Here is a 9,710-nt window from a genome sequence, read left to right as displayed (position 1 = left end):
CAGACTCGATTACAAATGCTAGACTATGAACTACTGACATACATGTACCAACAGACTCCCCCTTGGCAGTAGCTTCATATCTTGATCTTCAAATCTTGAGTCTTGTAATCTTTACCTCTACGCGTGCGCCCCTTCTCTCACACATACCGACACTACCCTTTGATATTTCCTAGCTTGATCCTTCCAAGCAGGAATGTAGAAGATCTTCTTCTCGTTGAGCACTTTCAAATCATCCTTCGATAGATTAACAAGATGCATCGGGTCGTACACCCGAAGTACTTCTTGTTCATCCTCATCTTCCATTACCGCCTCAGCTGTCTCACAATCCACGTACCACCATTTTAAATCTTTTAGGACGTTCTTGGGCATAACTTTCATCGGTACTTCTTTCAAATGACGGACTGGTTTATACTTCATTACCATCCAAGGTTTGCCGTCAGCCCTCATTCCACGATCTTTGTCTTCTATCAACTTTCCTTTTTGAGGCTTTAGGAGTTCAAACTTTTTGTCTTTAATGGCTTCTTTCCAGACGATCTTCCCAATGATTCTTGCCATATCATCATTACTTCTATTGATCAGCCCCAATCTCGCTAAATCTCTCACCTCACATTCTGGTAAGGAATTCAGAGATCTCAACAATCTCTTAAAGTACTGAATGCCGTCGTACCGTTTGATCACAAATAGTTTCAGCTCTTTGTCGTACAACCAGCATATGATTCCTTTCTTTGACTCTGCATAGCCCTTTATATTATAAGTCTTTCTGAACATCGTTGGCACTGCAGGCTTCTTGGTTTTAACAAACCACTGAGCACAGCCTTCTTTCCAGTTCGGCTGCTCCTCCCATACTGTATCTTCTATCACACTCTCATCCCCCAATTCTGATCTCTCAACAGCTGGAATCTCATGTTCCACTGACTCATCTACAATCTCACCTTCTTCTAATACATCTTCCACATTAATCTGTTCTCCAATCCTCTCAATCTCATCCATAGGCAACACGTCATCATCATCCATCAACTCATCGTCCTCCTCCTCATCCAACTCCTTCAACGCATCAATAACGTCTTCAACATCAGCGTCGTCATCCACAACTACAACATCATCACCATCTGCATTTGTAGACTCCCCCTCAGTTGTGGAAGCTCCAAGAGCCTGAGAGGTTCTTGGCAGCTCACCACCTGCACCTGAAGGTGCATTGGGATCATCGTCATGATCTTCTCGTCTTTTCGTTCTCAACTCATCGCCCCTACACGTCTTCTCCCCCTGAGATGCCAAGTAATCCTTGAAGGCATCTATTATTCGTCCATGTTCAACCAGGAGGGCAGCTTGTAGTCGATTGGATTCCACTAGGCGGTCAATAGTATTTGACTGTTCAGCAACAATCCGCTCTAGCGAAAGAATCCTCTCGGTATCTGAAGTAGGCAATGGAGTTGGTGGAACATCAGCAGAAGTGACCGCAGGTGGTACACTTGGTAACCCTGCAGTAGAGGTGATTGTCGACTCCACAAACCGTGCAACTACCACCGGTGGATTAAGCGGTTGAGGTGGTAGGGACACAATTGTTGGTGCCGACGTCTCGATCGCTGAAACCTGTGCAGTAGTAGGAATAAGAGACATACCAGATAAGGCAGGTGGAGCAAAACGTACTAGTCTTGAAGATTCTCCAGCTCCCGAACCTATCCCTCTCTGTTCTCTTCTTGAGCGTCTTAGCACAATCTGTACTGCCTCCTCTTCATCCACTTCATCCTCATCCTCCTCCACAGTTCTCGGCCTCTTTCCCGTAGTCCGTTCACGAGACACCATAAGTCTTCTTGCCTCAGCAAACGTCTCGTCTAGATCAGAGTCAGCTACCGAAGTAGCTGCTCTGGTAACATCCATAAACTGAGGACCCGAGACATCCATATCAAACAAACCATGTCCACTAAAAGCAGCATCTAGATCAACGTTTTCAGCAGTGGACACAGCCTGAGATATAGTAGCTGGCACAGCAGCAGAAGATACAACAGGCGCAGCTGATACAGCATGAGGTGCTGCCGCCTGATGTGGTTGCGGATCCCTGAACTCGTCCCCTCCTGCAGGAACATACTCCGGGTTAATGAGATACCCGAAAAGTGGAGTATGCCTGGGACGCCGCTCAGGGTTGCTTCGAGTGCTCGACGTTCTGCACTGAGCAAAGATACGTTTTGTTACGCACTCAACGTATCTGATAGGGCGTCTTTGCGGTACAGACGTAGCGACATGATTGATAATCATTTGTAGGAACCGATGATACATAATAAAACGCTCGCGCGCCGTCGCCCGTCTCTGACGATCAATCTCGTAAAAGATTAGCTGACTAAACGAATATCTGCGGTTGTAAGTCAGCGCAATCATAGCCGATTGCATCGTCGCACCCATCCCATCTGTTCCTGCCTTTCTGCCGGACATGCATACTATCAATACATGCATCAAAAAGCGCCATTGATCCAGCAGAAAGCCTTTCCTCCTCTGCGAGTCCCCCAGGGGACCCGAATAACCCATCCTTAAGTAAGCTCCGTCACGGAAAGGAGCTACGAATTCCGTTGGGTCGTCTCTCGTTTCATCACCGAACTGCAGAGCCAACCGTATGTCTTCCGAGGAAAACTGTATGTCCTGACCATTGACAGTTGCTCGCATCACTGGAGGCTCAGGTCTGCAATCATAATACACCGTCTGCCAGAAATCTTGAATGTTGGGCAGAGATATGGGTAGTGTATTAGTGATCGCGTGAAAAACTCGTGATCGTTGGAGAAATGTGATAATCTCCCTATAGTCTTCAACGCCTCGTGCGTCTGGATCCAAAGTGATGTATTGGTTATGGGCTGGGAAGAATTGTCGTTGCTCATCACCATCATCACCTCCAGTACCTCCAACAGCAGCCATATCTGCACAAAACAAATCAAGTTAGAGACCATATAATCATCTCACAAGTTCGCTGTGTACCATATGCGAAGTTGTGATGTACAGGCGAATTTAAAGTTGAGGCGAAGTTGGGAACAACTTCGCTTCATCTGTAAGTTCGTCTATAAACTTATAAAAAATTTGAAATAGGCGAAGTTGTGTTCAAGGCGGAGTTATGGATAACTTCGCCATAGGCGAAATTAAGCTTCAAGCGAAGTTGTGGATAACTTCGCTGAAGGCGAACTTAAGCCACTGGCGAAGTTGAGAATAACTTCGCGTAAACCTTAACTTCGCCTGAATCTGAAACGGCGACTGTTCAGATTCAAACAAGGTTTATCCGATGTTTCGGACCGATTTAACGATCTAACAATGAAGTCCAACATATTTCAATGGTGTTAGGACGAAAAGGTTGTCCATGAACACGTAACGTGAGGTCGGAAAACTTGGTTTCTAAGGTTCGACGACCCGAGGTCTCGAACCGGGTAAAACCATAACGAGAAAGATAGGATAATATTGACTACACATACCACTAGTATAGTAGAAACAAGGAACACAAGATCGAAATCGAAAGTGAAGAATAAGATCCGGATGTATTGGTTATTCGAACAAGTTCGCTGGTAATTCGAGAAAAAAAATGATACAGTTTACTGTTTACAATCCCTTATATAGGGCAGAGTTGGTTCAGGCGAAGTTACGCTTAACTTCGCCACAACTTCGCTGAATTCAACAACTTCGCCCGTAATTTTCAAAATCAGCCCTTTAAGTTTGAATAATCCTGAATTTAACCTTAGAAATTACCAAAAAGAGTTAAACAAATATGATCAAGATCTAGTAACCAACAATAAAATGATATAACTACAAAAAACAAAAAAAATCTTAGAAAAATTTTAACGAAATAAGGGATCAAATTTCAGTCTAGTCAGGGACCACTACGTTTTAGAAAAGATCCTAACAGGAATCATACTAACGATGTGACTGTCACTTAGATCCGTGTTTGGCTGTATTATGACATAGATACACAGGTTGTAAGCATGTAAATAACGTAAATGGTTTTCATCGTTTCTGTGATACGGATTAAGGTTCAGTTAAGCTCAAAAGTTTAAGTTGGCAACATCTCAGAGATAATGATGTCTTCTATCTATTCTCAAAGCGTATTTGGCTATACCCAAGTCACCCCGAATTGACTTCGACCCATAATGTCTGATTATCTTGTAGATACACTATGTCTGCCTCCCGTTTTCTTCTAACTCCAGACTTGAGAAATTTATATACACGTATATATATATATTTATATATATATATATATATATTTTTTTTTTTTAAATTAAACATTTTTATCGACTTCGGAGTACTAAATCACTGCAAGTCCCGAATCTGGATCACTGCAGTATCTTGAAATGCTTTCTTCACGGGAATCAGAACACTCACAGGCTCGTGTATGACTGGGTAGTCGCTTTTCTGCCTATCCTTCGAAAAGATATGTATGAAGACATACAAAACTCTTAAGGAGTTTCCACGTAAATTCGAGTAAATTTAAGTGAGTATCACATACACTTTTACGCACCATAAAAATTACCATGACATACAATGACTGTTCTAAAGCCTTTTAAGCCTAATAACTTCACTAGTTAAGCACACACAATCAATATATATATCATTTTCCAAGGTTGGATCAATTTTCTGTTAAACACAGCATAGAACTTCATACGAAGTAACAGACTTGAAAATTAATTTCATTTCCCTTAAAAAAAACTTTAAATTCAATCGCCCCAATCACGTCAAAGTCGTCAGGTAAACGGCTATCCTGAAGATCCAATGGATCAACTGGACCGACCACATACAAGTATGTGTCCTTCTTACTAAGTATGACCGACTAATTTTCAGCAACTGAAAGAACACACGTCATAGCTGCACCGGTCACTTTCAGTCTTCCGGTTAATGGCTATCCTCATTCTCTAAGTTGAAACGAGGACCAAAACATATCCTAGGATATGTCCATCAAACTGAGGTAACCGACTAATTTTAAGCAAAAATGACCCATGTTTTTTTTTTTTTTTTTTTTTTTAGCAAAGACATGGTTACTCGGGATTGATCATCCCGTTTAGCTCAATTAGGTTTTGAAATCTGGATTTATCAAACGCTTTTGTAAACAAGTCAGCAAAATTTTCAAGTGTATCAACTTTTTCGATCTTTATCAGTTTCTTCTCAGCACAATCCCGTATGAAGTGATGACGAATGTCAATATGCTTAGTTTTACTGTGCTTCACGGGATTGTTAATTACTGAGATGGCGGCAGTGTTATCAATTAAAATAGGAGTAAGTAAGAAATTCAGACCATAGTCGCGCAATTGTTGCTGAATCCACAAAACCTGAGAGCAGCAGTTGGATGCTGCCATGTATTCAGCTTCGCATGTTGAAATCGCAACTGATGTCTGTTTCTTGCACTGCCAGGAAACTAATCTTCCTCCAAGAAACTGACAGCCTCCTGTTGTTGACTTCCGACTCTGATTACAGCCACCATAATCAGAATCTGTATACGCCACCAGTTCAACGTCTCCTCCCTTTGGGTACCACAACCCTAGTTTCGGCTTGCCCTTAAGATACCGCAAAATCCTCTTCACACCTTTCATGTGAGATTCCTTTGGGTTTGCCTGAAAACGAGCACAAAGACAAACAGAAAACATTATATCGGGCCTAGAAGCAGTTAAATACATTAATGAACCTATTATCGCCCGATACAGAGTAGGGTCCACATCTGCGTCACCATCTGATTCAGCGCCCAATTTGTGATTGACGCAGATTGGGGTGTCATATGGAGAACTGTCCTCCATCTTGAATCTCTTCAGCACATCATGAACATACTTTGTTTGATGAATGAACATCCCATCCTTCTTCTGATCAACCTGCAATCCTAGAAAGAAGGTTAGTTCACCCATAGCACTCATCTCGAATCGTTTCTTCATGACAGCCTCAAAATCCTGACACATGGATACTCTTGATGCAGCAAAAATGATATCATCCACGTAGACTTGAACCAGTAAGAAGTCACATCCTTCTCTCTTCACAAACAGCGTACTGTCAATCAATCCCCTTTCAAAACCATTTTCCAGCAAGTAGTCCGATAACGTTGAATACCAGGCACGAGGTGCCTGATGTAACCCATATAACGCCTTGCTCAACCTGTATACGTGATCCGGAAAGTCTGGGTCAGGAAAACCCGGAGGTTGCTCAACAAACACAACCTCATCAACTTTCCCGTTAAGAAACGCGCTCTTCACATCCAACTGAAACACCTTCATCTTTTTAGATGCAGCAAACGCCAAAAACAATCGAATCGCTTCTAACCGGGCAACAGGAGCGAAAACCTCATTGTAGTCAATACCCTCTTGTTGATTAAAACCTTTAACAACCAGCCTCGCCTTATTTCTCACGATAATCCCCTTTTCATCCCTCTTACACTTGAACACCCATTTCGTGCCTATAGCATGCACATTCTTTGGTTTCTCAACCAAAGTCCAAACTTCCATTTTTTTGAACTGAGCCAACTCTTCTTGCATGGCTTCGACCCACGAGCTGTCCTTTAAAGCCATTTGATAATTCTTTGGTTCAATTTGGCTTATAAAGCAGGAGTACAAACATTCATTCATTATACCTGTTTCTTTTATACTTGAATAAACACAGGTGTGCTCATTCAGGCTACTTCTGGTTTGTACACCAGAGGACACATCACCTATAACATTCTCCAATGGGTGATCTTTGTGAATTCTCGTGGTCGGAACAGCACCGACATGCAAATTGTCTTCCAAGTTTGAATAGATCTCATCTATGGTAGTTTCAGGCTGAGAGTGAAAAGGATTAATAAACTCGTCTTCAGTTGAGGCCGCAGGGGTATCGATAGGATTTGATGTGGAAGGCTGAGATTTTTCTGTCATCTGATGTTGCACTACCTCCTCTTCCTCATCAAAAATCATCTTCGTCACTGCTCTTTCGTCTTCTTCAGAAATTTCCAAAGTAGGTACGTTAAACGACTTAAAAAGTTTAACATAGTCAAACAGCTCAGCAGGTCCATTGCTTGGTTTTGGCGGTTGGTAACTAGTAATGTCGGTGTTACAAACCACCTCCACCTTGCAAGTTGTCGTATTGAAGACCCGTCTGTTGGGAGTCCCAACAACATAACCGACTAGGATTCCCTCATCGGCTACTTCACCAAATTTCGAGTTAGTCTTCAAAATCGAACAAGGAGACCCAAAAGGTTCAAGACCGCACAAGTTGGGCTTCCTTCCGTGCATAAGCTCGTAACAAGTTTTTCCAAGTCTCTTAACGGTTAACACCCGATTCAGAACATAGCAGGCTGTAGCAACTGCTTCAGCCCAGAACATCACAGGAAGCTTTGAGTCTGCCAGCATAGTTCTGGCTCCTTCAATCAACGTTCGGTTCTTCCTTTCAGCTACTCCGTTCTGTTGTGGAGTATACGGAGCGCTGTATTGATGCTCAATACCCTTCTGAAGACAAAAGATTTCCATCTCAAAGTTCTTGAACTCTGTCCCATTGTCGCTTCTGATGAATTTAACTGATTTACTCATGACGTTCTCGACTTTTGTAATTAGATTCTTCACCATCTGAGTCGTCTCGTCTTTCGTTTTCAGAAAATATACCCACGAGTATCGTGAGTAGTCATCAGTTATCACCAAGCAGTAAGAAGTACCACCTAGACTTTGTACATTCACCGGACCAAAGAGATCCATATGAAGTAGTTCTAGAGTACCAGCAATTGAGTTGATCGTCTTGGTGAGATGGCTTTTCTTGTGTTGTTTTCCCTTCTTGCACGCAATGCATTTATCTTCAAAGTTAAAACTCTTTAAGGGAACACCCATCACAAGCCCATTTTTGACAATGAAGTTCATCTTACGAAGATGAATATGTCCCATTCTCCTGTGCCATAATTCTGATTCTGATTCGCTTGCCTTTGTCATTAAACAGGATTCTCCGGTGGCCATTTCAGTAGACCTCATATCCATCACGTATGTATTCGTTTCACGTGGAGCTTTCATTACTATCCATTCTTCTGGTATATGAAAACCAGGCTTCAATACAATCGCTTCATTCTTAGTGAAATGGACAGTGTATTCTTTATCACAGATCTGCGACACACTCAGCAGATTGTGCTTTAATTCCTCCACAAAATTTACGTTTTCAAGTGTCATTCTCCCATTCGACACAGTTCCTCTACCGGTAATCTTTCCTCCGCTTTCACCAGCAAAACTAACTCTAGCTCCCTGAACAGGTTTTAAGTCTTGCAACAAGTGTTTGTTGCCTGTCATGTGCCTGGAACAGCCGCTATCTACAATCCAAAGATTGTTTGCAGCCCTGTTCAACTGTTCCTGCACAATAAAACAAAGAGTTAGAATCTTGGGACCCAAGACCAATTGGTCTTGGATCGATACGTCCCGTACCCTGGCTTTCTCAAGTTAGAGACTCGATAATTTCTGTAAGTCCTGTTAGGGTATCTCCTTGCAGATTGGGTGTAATGCCTTCCAAACCTTTGAGAATTGAAAGTGTTATATCTTGAGGTTTGGTTGTAAAAATGAGGTTGGTTTTTATGAAAACTTGAATTCGTTATATTTTGGCATTTTTTAAAGTTTTCATTTTTAGCAGGAACAAAATGACGCTTATTCTCATTTTTATTTGTCTTTACATCTCTAAATCTCGGTTTCAAAGGGCAATCTGCAACTAGATGTCCTAACTTGTTACATCTAAAGCAACATCGACTCTCCATTTTCTTGTCAAATGTTGGTTTGGATGTAGAGGCAGTGTTACCAGCCGTTCGTCTCACATAAGGTGGGACGTACGGATTGAGTGGAGAACTCTTTTTAGAAACTTCATTTTTATCTCCATCGGTGGGTAAACCTACCTTCTCTTTTGTCTGACCAGATTCGGACAACTTATCCGAATCTGATGAGACTGGACTTGAAACAGAAATATTCACACTAGAAACAGGCGAACTTGTTTCGCCACAGTTAACACTTGATTCAACACTTGTAATCTTGATAGGAGTTGTCTGAGAAACCTCGAAATCAACAGATTTCTGAACACTTGGATTATAAGTATAGTTGTGGTTAAAGGGTGGTGGAACTTCGTGATATCCGATTCCTCCCCTCTTTGCAGAGGTACCTGGATCACTCACGAGGTGATCAAGGATGGCCGAGGAATTCCTGAACTGCTCAAGTTTGCGGTTCAGTTCCACCACCTTTACCTGGTGGTCAGCAATCTGTTTATCCCGATCAGCAATCACTTTAGTTTTTTCCTCCAAAACTTCATAACTAAGATCAATTATTTCAATTTTCTCAGCAAGTTTAATTTTTAAGCTTTGAACGTCTTTTTCACATGCTTTTATTTTAATTTTATAACTCGTTTCTCTTGCTTTCGTAAAATGGTGATCTTCTTTAATAGTTTTAAAGTCAGCATCTAAATGGACATACTGATCAGTTATTGTTTTAAGTTGCTCAGACAAATTCTCACAACTAGTACAAATAATTTTAGGACTTACCTCGGAGCGATTATCTTTGTCATTTGCCATGAAAGCGGTTTCTTCTTCATTTGCTTTCTCAATTTCTTCAACCTTCTCACATTCTTCAGCTTCAGACTCAGCCATGTTTGCTTGCTCACCAGAACCACTTGAGCGTTGATTCCAGTTGTACTCTCCTGCCTCTCTGGTCAACATGGCATTTATCTCTCTGTTAACTCCTGAGTGTTGTGTAGGTCGACCTTGTCCTCGTTCAACCCTCTCATTT

Source organism: Bidens hawaiensis, unplaced genomic scaffold (genome assembly GCF_021521415.1).
Source record: "Bidens hawaiensis isolate Kalapana, Puna unplaced genomic scaffold, B.hawaiensis_p1.1 tig00020147_1, whole genome shotgun sequence".
Taxonomy (NCBI): domain Eukaryota; kingdom Viridiplantae; phylum Streptophyta; class Magnoliopsida; order Asterales; family Asteraceae; genus Bidens; species Bidens hawaiensis.
Note: the sequence above shows the minus strand (reverse complement) of the source record.